The following is a 12,171-nucleotide window of genomic DNA, read 5'->3' on the forward strand; positions in this document are numbered from 1 at the left end:
TATTTGAATGATCCACTTTATCCTCTCATATACTGCTCAGACGGTCACAACTTGTAGGTTAATTTTTACTAGTAATGATATCTGAGGTGCCAAGTTGCACGCCACACCTTTACACTACAATAAGCCCATTCCTTAACCCGTGGAGCGCCCTACTGTCACATGTGTGCTGGTAACTAGTATACGAGTTCCATACTACGGTAATTTTGGGGCACTCCACGGGTTAATTTTTGTAGATATTGTCCATTTTTACGAGTACAGGCACACAACAGTGACAACTGTCACCGTAGAGTGACAATTTCTAGTACATTGCCGGTCCAAGAAGGAATTTTTGATGCTAAGTACTATTATTACTTATCAAGCCAGAAAGCGGTCAGCAAGGTAAATTGGGCTCGGATTACAAACATGTAAGCCAGCCATTCAGTAAGTGTGCTCAGAGGACTGCGAGAAAAAAGAATTCAAAAACCAGCTCCACTTTCTCTGGTTTAAGTTCAATGGTGATTAAAGAAAAATTTTAATTTTAGGCTCCGTGAAATATTTCGCTTTCCTAAAGGGTTCCGTTACCAAAAAAGTTTAAGAACAGCTCGCTGATGTAAGCAACTGATCAGAGAATATATAAATATATATATTGTTTTATACACTATCAGCTGAAAGCTGATGTGGTTATATAACTGCACTTGTTTATCTGCGAGTATATCTTTGGCTTGCCATGACATTGTTCTGTTATGATCGGGCTGTAGGTATTTGTTCTAAAGGTTGAATATATTTCTTTCTTGTACCTTTAGTAATACTTAATTGACACCAATGCTGCCCTGTATATAGTCAGAAAGATTAGTAAAGCTATATTTTGTCAACCAAATCCATACTAAACAGTGAACATAATTGTTTGTAAGCGTTCACATTTAATCTTATTTAAATCATTACGAGGAATGAGGAATGAAGGGTGGAGAAGTTTGGACAACTAATGCACACACATTCTCCACACGCTACAAGGGTGGAGAAGTTTGGACAGCTAATGCGCAAGCATTTTTACTTAAACAAAGAGAAATATCTGGGGGACATATAAAAACTCAAAAATGTTCCATAAGACCTAGCTAGATCAATTTGTCGCCCCTGAAAACGCCCATATAGCAAAGTTCATCTAAAATCATTAGAGCCATTTCTGATATCCCCAAAATACAAGAATTGCTCATTGAAACATATTAAGAGAATATAGTGCTTTTTATAGTGTTGGTCTTTTGAGCCTGAATTTGAAGAACTCAACTTGTTTTTACAAGACAGCGCTTTAAATCTTCTAAGTGCCTAGTCTAGCTTTACTTGAGTCATTTTTAAGCCTTACAGTACAATCTCACTAATCTGGCAATTTAGCTGACACAAAAGAACCGGATTACTGGAAATTTCAGATTACTGGAAGTTAGAGCAAATCTGCATATTATTGCACATTGCCTCGCACATATGCTCACTCTGTGTGGACCCGGCTATTGATGTGTTTTTTAGTATGTTGTAGAAATACATTTTACTAAAATACTAGATTCAAAGACAATTTTACATCCTATTTGGAACATGACCATTTACAAAGAGATTGAAGGACAAAAATGTTAGCGCACATAGTATGTAAATTAGGACATAGAATGATCATTTGTATCCCAATTTTAGTGCCAGATTACTGCGTATACCGGACCATAAAAGTGCCGGATTATCAGGATTGCACTGTACTCAAAAGGACTTGAGTCTCAGAATAATAAATAACTCCAATCTCACTCTAGATCTTGCAGACTCCCATCAACAATTTTGTAGGTTTTATCTAAATACTTACTAGTAGCAGTATAGAAATATCTGACTTATTGGCATTATTGTAGTGTACCTAACCCATTAATTTTATATGAAGACAATCCTTTTTGAATTTTTTTGTAATAAAATGAGGTCTCTGAAAAGGACTCAAGTAAAGCCTCTTGTTTCGGTAAGTACAAAAAACTTAGTTTAGTCTTGAAGCAGAGAACTCGGAGGACTTAAGTCTTTTAATCTACGCTAGCTTTTTATGCTTAGATATTTCTAAGATACTCTGAGGTTACTGCATCATCTCATTATTTATCTTTGTTATGATTACAAGTCTAGGACTACTATACTAGTGTCTACTCCAGAAACTAAAAGCTTGGTGGTTTCTACTGCTTTAAAACTATATATTTTCTCATCTCAGTAACCTAAAGAGCAACTCCCCGTTCATATTAATAATAAATCAATCAATAACCGGCGTACTTGACCGACTCGTGAGATATGCGTACAACAGGGAAAAATACCGTCCACAAACTATCATACGTACTTTTAATAAATAACGAACACGAAATTGATAATAAACTAAATTTGAGTCCATCACACTGCAGTTTAATGAGTATTTTTCGACACAAACACTTTGCACAACGAATAAAACGGTTCACTCGTCATATAACTAAATAAGTGGCGTTAGGATGTCCGCCATCTTATGAAGGGATTCCGCCAAATAACCGAACACGCGTTGCTCAAAACGGAAGAAAAAAATTAATAATTAACTTCTACTGTATTATCATAATATCATTGAATAATGACAAATTAGCGCCACTAAGTGAAAACTACCTAGCTAGCAAAAGGCATCACAGAGAGCGCTGTCGTCAGGTCGCCTATATGCCAAATGATATTACGAAAATGAAGCAAATTTCGACAGAATGTTCACTTGATTGACCAACTTATCAGTCTTATCACCGTGTAACCGCGTAGGAATCCTGAAAAGTGCATCTTAATTAACAAAATTAGGTAAATTCACATTAAAATACCTGGATCCCGTAAATGGGAAAACTATAACTTCTAATTTTTCCCAACGAGGGCGTCTCGGTCTTCAACTCGATCAATTCTTGCGATTGTGACGCTGACGCGAAATGGCGGACGCAGCGTGAACTACGATACAATACTACAAAATGATGCAGTGCTGCCAGTGATTAATATTCGTCAATGTCAAATGGTCTATGGTGAGACAAACAAGATGGCGTTATGAACGCATCCGAAAGTTAGGCCATTATTACCAGTAAAAAAAAATCCTACCTTTCACCATAAAATCCATGTAAATTCTACGAAGTGCATTCAACTTCCTACAATTTACATGGGTTTTTTCGTTTTATTTATATCTGGGAATCTTTCCAGAGAGAACGAGACGCAAACAGCAAACAGACAATCCACGGACATTAAATTCACGTTTAATTTATATTTTATTTGTGACGACCGGTCTGAGGGGCTACCGCGAAAACCGAAATTCGCAAATTGCGAGTAATAAAAATAAAAACATTTTTCTACAGCAACATTGCTCCCAACTCTGATTTAGATTATCACGAAATTTATAGATTATTAATCATAAAACGGAACTTAAAACTTAATTACACGCGATTAAGTTTTATAATGAATATTTGCTTCCAACTGTCTTTATCAATTTTCATAAAATATATGGAGGGTAGGTAAGTCTACCCACCATAATAAAAAAATATATTTTTCAATGACTCTGTCCAACTGCTGTGGTTAAAGTTCATAAAGAAAATTTTATTTATATCTTTAAATAATAAATACAACGTAGCGGTACTGCCACTTAAAACTGTAAGTCTGTACCTACATGGATTACAGCAATGCACATAGAAAATGTGCTAAATGCGGAGCAACGGCTGTTGAAGCAGCCAGAGTGAAATTTACAGGTTAGTGGGTTCAGAAGGAACCGAGTCATATAACACTCATAACGCATCTGGAAAGCGTATTAATTAACCGTGAAGAAATGTATGAATACAAGTTGGAAATCTGTATAAAATGCCGTGTGTAAAGTGTAGTGTATCTGTGTGTAAAGTGTAATAGGTAGGCATGCCTAATGTTATTTGTATAATACTGAAAACTTTGTGAAAGCGCTTTATTAATGTCTATTTTTTCATTAAGTTGCCAGTTTTCAGTGTATATTTCAATATGTAAAACATTTTTTAATAAATACTATAATGTTATGAACATAAACATGCCTTTTATTTAAATCAATTTTGATAATACCACAAACAAGGGTTTATTTGCATCTTTCATAGATTTCGTGATATGAAGATAACAAATATGTTTATCAACAGAATTACTATACATATACCTATAATACCAATACCCGCCAGGCTAAACCGGTTGTCAACTTTAGTGTTTGGTACACAACGAATGCGCTACTAGTATAAACTTGGAGGATATAACCAACGGAGACGCCATGTCTAAAATTTTCGGTACAAAATAGTCTGCCGTTTTTTGCGGGGGAGGGGCACATCAAATGTATAGGTACGTCATGTCAGATAAACGTCAGTCCATACATATGGTTGACCATTGGCCGCCTATTTTCGACAGAGGGGAATGCCTGTTAATGGCGGCTCCATTGTTAATTACTCCGAGCCTACAACTGATAGGCCCTAGCCTATCAGGGTATTCCCTGACACCCTCACAGACTATGACTGTAATATATTGATTACATAGTCTGTGTCTCTTTCTAAAAAAGAGCGTTTGTTGCCCCGCCCCTATTCGCACGACTGTTTTTTCAACGCGCGTTAAAAAAGCGCTTGAATCTGTCCACACTCTAAATTTGACTTAACGATCAAGGCTTAAAGTCGAAAATCCAACAACGCTTGACAAAAACCGCCACCGCTGTCGTGTGAATACATACATGGTTATAGTTTGTGCGGAAAGAGAAGAGTCGTGAAATGTATTGGGCCCCATACATTCTACGACTCTTCTCTTTTCGCACAAACTATATCCATTTGTGTCATTCAAACGCTTTTTTAACGCGCGTCGAAAAGCTCCCGCCCGTGTGAATGGGCGCTAAAGGGTACCGCAGCGTAGGCACATTGTACAGTCGCCATCAGATATATCGGAGCGGCCAAGGTGTTCACAATATCTGTGGGCTATTTTATAAAGCTACAAGTTACAATTTACAAGCGGAAGTCTCTTTCTAACCCTATGTGTTAGAACGAGACTTCCGCTTGTAAATTGTAATTTGTAGCTTTATAAAATAGGCCACTGAACACGCACTCTAACGCCCTGACAATAGAGGCGTGCTCAGATATTTGTGAGCACCTTGGCCGCTCCGATACTCGGAGCGGAGCGGACTTGAAGCGGTATCCAGACGGGATGATCATATCAACCGATTTGAACAGAAATGAAATTGGCGTCAATCTCAGATTTAATCACCAATTTTAGATTTATGGTGATATTAGAGCCCTCTATTGAAAAAAATGCCCCAGAACGAAAATACTGGCGTCACACTGGTATTCTTGCGTCCGCACCTCATTTTAACGGTAATATCGGTCGTTATCGGCGAGCCAAATTGGCGTTTGTATCCGCATGTTCTGATTCGATCGGGCAATTTAATCAGATTGGCGAAAAATTGACTAATCTGAGAAATATTAAGAATAGTGCTCACCACAAACTACGTGCTCACTCTATACTATACATCAGTTTTGTCACCAAAACGACTATTATTTTCGCAGTCGACATCTAGCATCGAAATGTTGAGCATTAGAGTTTTCGGTCGTCGGAACATCTATTGTCAAGTAGAGTACCTACTGATAATTCCGCTCCTCGATGCTAGATCTCGACTACGAAAATAATAGTCGTTTTAGTACTAATTATAACTGATGTATGGAGTGAGCACTCTATATATTTTTTTCTCTATACCAAGACAGAGCGCCTACCGTGAACCACGTTCGTGTTGCCTCCCTGTCACACTTACGTACCAATTTACAAGTGCGATAGAGAGGCAACACGTCGAACGTGGTTCGCGGTAGGCCCTCAGTAACTCTATACACTCTCTCTCTTTGGTGTAATATAATAAGCTCTTTAGCAAGAATATTCTGCATAGCTATAGATGGTCAAGCAAATCTTGTCAGTAGAAAAAGGCGCGAAATTCAAATTTTCTATGAGAAGCTATCCCTTCGCGCCTACATTTTTCAAATTTGCCGCCTTTTTATACTGACAAGATCTGCTTGACCAAGAAAACTATCGGATGCTATTGGATTGGTTACTATATTTGATAAAAAAAAACCATATATTTTAAAGTTTAATAAAATAATATAACATGTTGAAACATTATTTTTTGCGGTATAACATCGCATCGTTGTTATACGTAGTTACAATTAAGTTTCTAATTCGTAATTTGGCACAACTTTTATAATTACAAAAACAATAATATAAGTACTCGATAACACTAAAGACAAATAAATACAGCAGTAACACTAACAGTAGGTACTAGAGTTAGACCAAGATAAGTCTGCAGCGATTTTGACAGCGCACGCAGTGCAAGTGTTATTGTCAAATGTCATAATTACATAGAAGTTTGACATTTAAAATAACACTGGCACTGCGTGGGCTGTCAAAATCGCTGCCGACTTCTTTTGGTCTAACTCTAACACAGATGAAAATAGGAGGATGAAATTCAAAAGTTTAACGTTTATTGGGTATCTAGATAATTCAACTCAAATGACACATGTTGCGGGAAGATTGTTGAGTCCATGTTGAGTCACACCATAGAGTAGGAATCCTCTATACCACAGCTTTTCATGAACCCAATGCTGTCAAAAATACGGGGGTGCGGGGGACAAGGTGAGCAACGTCCCGTGCCGTGATTGGTTCGTTCAAAGACACGGACGTCACACAAAGACACTTTCCACTCCAAAATGGAGTAAAACTACAGTATTTGTGGCAGAGGGGGTAGAGCTATTATGCTCAGTCTGGAGGATGTCTTGTCCGTGATGGCGCCTCTACACGATGGGCCAACTCCGGCCACTCCAAGGGACGCATTTATGCGTTAGAGGGAGCAAGTGATATTGCTATCTCATTCTACCGCATGGCTGCGTCCCTTGGAGTGGCCGGCGTTGGCCCATCGTGTAGAGGAACCATAAGTCACACCAACGATAATGGACACGCACCCAGCCGCTGCCATAAGGTGGTGGTACTGGTGCTCGACGCGGTCCCAGTACATGTCATCTTGAAACTTAAGTCATTGTCAATAGAGGTGACAGCAGGGTGTCATCTATTGGGCATTAGCATGTCGAGCACTAGTACCACCACTTTACAATGGAAGCTAAGCTCTGACTTTATAGCTAATACATTCTGTTCTGTAATAACATGAAAATAGTAGAAGTTTTCCATACAAAACTTATATTATACTAACGAACCGAAACTATTTTTTTAATATTAAGTGTGTTCATAGCAACAAATACTAGTACCACACATACTATGTCCCTAATAGCATTTTCTTGTAGGGATTTTGTTGGGCCTTTGTTGTATTAGTACCTGACTTGCCGTTGGGTAATTGTTGAATTTGCAAACAGAAGCACAACGAAAAAATTGCCCTTTTTTAATTTTTTGCAGTTGGCCCTACAGCAAGCCATACGGCCAAATGTAACAATTAACCAACCATCAAACAAACAAACTCAGATACTCAAACGATATTTGAGTATCTGAGAATTAAATCACAAAGTGGTAAGTACAGTGGAGTACACAAACATCCAACTTTACAAAAATATAATATATTTACATGCCTATGGTTTTGTAAACAACTATAATTTGGAACGTTTGCTTGTAAAGATGATTGTGAACTACTTTGTGTGATTGGGTACTAATATTCTGATAATTTTTTTAACAATTCTTCCCGTAACGATATTTGAACGTGAATTAAATAAACGAATAAAAAAACAAACACTCAAATAAAAACAACTTAAATATGAAAAAAAACAATACTAAACTTAATAAGAAACTTAGGCCTCGTATGCTCTTACTCACTACAGTATGGCCCAAAAATACGTTCAAATATTTTTTTAAGAATATTTTTCTTACTTGACACCTCTCTTACACAATGTCCATTTTCAATATACTCTTTTAGCTTTGACATTGAAACGCAAAAACTTGTTAAATTATCAACAATATGCCGCAGTAAGAAAATATGTCGACATATTTTTGTTCCACCCTGTATACATTAAATATCTATCCACAATTAAATCACTACATAATTTATTGAGCTTTTTTAAAATGATTGGACCGCTATAACACTTGGTTAAGAGACGATGAGAGACGTGCCCGAACCAACCAATAGGGAGTAGGTATTACTACAATGTTCTGCACTAATTTGTTTAGTAAACCATAGAGTAACTTAACTTATACAGTGAGGAAATATAAGTCGGGCCCTGGAGGGAAACTACCTTAAATCCTTAATCTGGCTCATTTTACTTAAAGGAGACATTCCTTTATTTTAAAAAAGACACAAAACTGCATTCAAAGATTTTCTAAAACTCACTTGCCACGCCCGGGACTCGAACCAACTAAAAATTCCAAAAAATTAACACTCGCAATTTTATTCTACTAGTCGATACAGTTAATGTTAATGATAACATTTCTCCAAGAAACGGTCTTACACTCTTCTGTCGTATAAAATATCCATAAAATCTAATATTTAGTACTCAAGATTTTTTTTAGACAAGCCAAATTGAAGAAAAGTCTTTAAATGCAGTTTTTTTTCTTTTTTAAAATAAAGGAATGTCTCCTTTAAGTAAAATGAGCCAGCTTAAGGACTTAAGGTAGTTTCCCTCCAGGGCCCGACTTATCTTTCCACACTGTATATACTAGGCCTTGAAAAAGTTTTTTGACAACCTTTTACTACGACATTGATGCATCAGGGCGGTTTGTTTACATTTGGTCTGCCGCGAAACGAGAAAATCGAAATTTCTTTATCTACCTCTCTATCGATCCAATAAGCAAGAATGATAGAGAGACTGAAACCGAACTTTAGCCTGTCGTGTTTCACGGTAGGCCAATGTAATTGAGTTAGTGACGCCCTCTATGCAGAGTTTTGCGTCATATTCCCTAGCATAGGTTCTCTTCTCCGCTCCGCTGAATTTCAATCAATGCTATTAGTTGATTCCCCCACTGATCCTCTCCTCTCACCTCCTCCATCTAGTGAGCACTAAGAGATTTATAATAATTTATAACTCGCTTATAAGTATTTAAATATCGTTCATCACATGTAAGTACAAACTTTATTCTATAGCCGACCACTGACTAACAGGTCGCCGGACGATATCGGCCTGTCAGTTAGAACAAAAATTTGACAGTTCCGAACAACTGACCGGCCGATATCGTCCGGCGGACTGTTAGTCAGTGGTCGGCTTATCAAACAAAACGTTTTTATGCAAATACAGCCATAGGTATTAAATAACATATTTACATTAGATGTAATAAAGTTCAAAACATTAAGCATAGAAAACATGAGACAGAAGTATATCTCTATTCTTTCATTCATGAAACTTACATGTAGGTACTTACTTAACGTAGGATATCTATCTTCGCTTTATTGGAACACGAATGTTTTTACAGTGGCCCAATAATAAGTACGTTAACATTACACTTTTAGAAATATTTTATATCTTTCTTACAAATGCGACATAATATAGATGGTCAAGCAAATCTTGTCAGTAGAAAAAGGCGCGAAATTCAAACTTTCTATGAGACGCTATCCCTTCGCGCCTACAATTTTCAAATTTGCCGCCTTTTTCTACTGACAAGATCTGCTTGACCAAGATTATATGTAGAAGAAATAAAATAAAACGGAACTAAATGGTTGCCAAAGGGTTGCCATGTTTAAGCATTTTACGTCAACATTTCAAAAATGTGACAGTTACGTACAAAGTGGCGCCCTCATTTATTGTCTACTATTTTATGTCGCACTGTACTTACATATATACACGGCTTTTACAAAATGTCATTAAACATTAAAACTACAATCATTTAACTAAAACAAAAGGTGGCGCACGCGCGAGCAGGCATCCGTTCCATAGCGGTGCGCGGCAAATACTACCGCTAGACACCAAAACTGGTGTGGTCTCATGTAGGTAGGTACCACGCCACCACCATGCCTAGCTTCAATAAGAAATTGTGTCATGGTATTTTTGAGCCATCTGTATTATAAATCTCTATTACAACCACAGGACAGGTGTAATTATTTTATGAACATTTAAAACATTCATGTCCAAATATTTATAAAAAATATAGGCATTAGGGTTCTGTACCAAAAAGGTACCTACAAAAGGAAAACGGAAACCCTTATGGTGCGACGCTGTCCGTCTGTCACACCGCTAAATATCTCGAGAACTACTGAATCTATCAATTTGAAATTTGGAATGGTTATGAACAAGTAACAACACTAACAACGCTAACCCAAACACATTGGAAGTGTAATTTTTTTTTTATAAAGTATGGAAAATGCCCAATATAAAGAGGGGGCAAAGATTAAAAGTCTAGTTACGAGGTCGAGTGGGATATCATTTGAAAGAGCTAAAATTGAACATTACAAAACATTTATAAAAAAAAAACAATTTTTCAACCATCTCACCGTGTCATCCCTTCTCTCCCCATTCATAACCGGACTCTCCTCGCAATCCCTACTCACCCCATTTTACGGTACGAGCATCTTAGTCATAAGACTTAGCAATCCCGTTCAAACAGAAATAACAAAATGACGTAAAGAGCCAACGAATATTAACGGTTTTATTTGTTTTGTTTGACAAACGTATCACTACATCATCAAAGGTTTCAAAATAACAACTACATAAGCTTTCTTAAACGCAACGCGATTCCTTACTCATATTTCAGACTAATCCACAATAAAGTTGATTCTAAATCAACCATAAGTATTTAGAGTTCGGTCAAAACATATAATTTCAGTGTAGCATTGCCAATCATTGTCACATTGACAACAGTATGAGGTCCCTAGCGACTTTCATATTGGTTGTCACTGTGACAACAGTATGAGGTCCCTAGCGACTTTCATATTGGTTGTCACAGTGACATCAGTATGAGGTCCTTAGCGACTTTCATATTGGTTGTCACAGTGACATCAGTATGAGGTCCTTAGCGACTTTCATATTGGTTGTCACTGTGACAACACTATGAGGTCCCTAGCGACTTTCATATTGGTTGTCACTGTGACAACAGTATGAGGTCCCTAGCGACTTTCATATTGGTTGTCACTGTGACAACAGTATGAGGTCCCTAGCGACTTTCATAATGGTTGTCACTGTGACAACAGTATGAGGTCCCTAGCGACTTTCATATTGGTTGTCACTGTGACAACAGTATGAGGTCCCTAGCGACTTTCATATTGGTTGTCACTGTGACAACAATATGAGGTCCCTAGCGACTTTCATATTGGTTGTCACTGTGACAACAGTATGAGGTCCCTAGCGACTTTCATATTGGTTGTCACTGTGACAACAGTATGAGGTCCCTAGCGACTTTCATATTGGTTGTCACTGTGACAACAGTATGAGGTCCCTAGCGACTTTCATATTGGTTGTCACTGTGACAACAGTATGAGGTCCCTAGCGACTTTCATAATGGTTGTCACTGTGACAAGGTACATGGTACGGAAATTAAATTCTTTGACTGTACCTACATTTAAGCTAATTGCACCGACTGGTCAATTGTGAAGCGATAGCCATATTCTTCAAAATCCGATAAAAATATGACATAAATGTATAGGGTGATTCATGAGACGTGAGCAGGACTAATCCTGCACACTCAGTAACTGATAATTGATCGATCACCGTCGTATTTAGGCGACATAACCACACTTTTTCCTATTTTTTAATTTTTTGGTGAGGGCAAATTTAATTCTCTACAATCATAGTCACCCTACAAGACCTAATTAATAAACATAAAACCTCTTTAACCGTAATGACAGCATTTTGATTACGAAGAAAATAAACTGTCAAATTTGAGTGAGATACGACTTTTCAAAAGTAACCAGACCGTGATGACATTTAATTTGACACAGAATATCGGTAGTTTAGTATTCTAATTGTAGGGTGACCATGCATGTCGTAAATAAATTAATTTTTTTTTTCAACGCGTCTACAAAATTCACGTCAACCTCACTAATACTGATACGAAGCTAGTTGCTTATAATTTACGAAATGCGCAGTGTTAATCCTGCTCATGTCTCCTGAATCACCCTGTATACTATAGTGGCGCTAATTATTCAACAATAACAGATTCGTTCGTAACGGAATAAATATGGAAATGTATTTTGTGCTTCTCCCTGTAGTGCTGGCGTTGCCATATCTTGTCGGTGCGGAGTTAGCTTAGACAGACGACTCT

General features: G+C 37.4%; 1 protein-coding gene across 1 annotated transcript in view; it reads right to left on the reverse strand.

Annotated features, from left to right (window-relative positions):
- The window catches only part of LOC134678771 (transcriptional repressor CTCF-like), a 35,580-nt gene extending 32,524 nt beyond the window's left edge, over positions 1-3,056 (reverse strand). Inside the window, exon 1 of the mRNA XM_063537471.1 lies at positions 2,805-3,056. The gene's annotated coding sequence lies outside the window, so the exon portion shown is untranslated. The remainder of the gene's footprint in view (positions 1-2,804) is intronic.
- Positions 3,057-12,171: the final 9,115 nt, after the last annotated feature.

This window comes from Cydia fagiglandana, chromosome Z, assembly GCF_963556715.1.
Source record: "Cydia fagiglandana chromosome Z, ilCydFagi1.1, whole genome shotgun sequence".
Taxonomy (NCBI): Eukaryota; Metazoa; Arthropoda; class Insecta; order Lepidoptera; family Tortricidae; genus Cydia; species Cydia fagiglandana.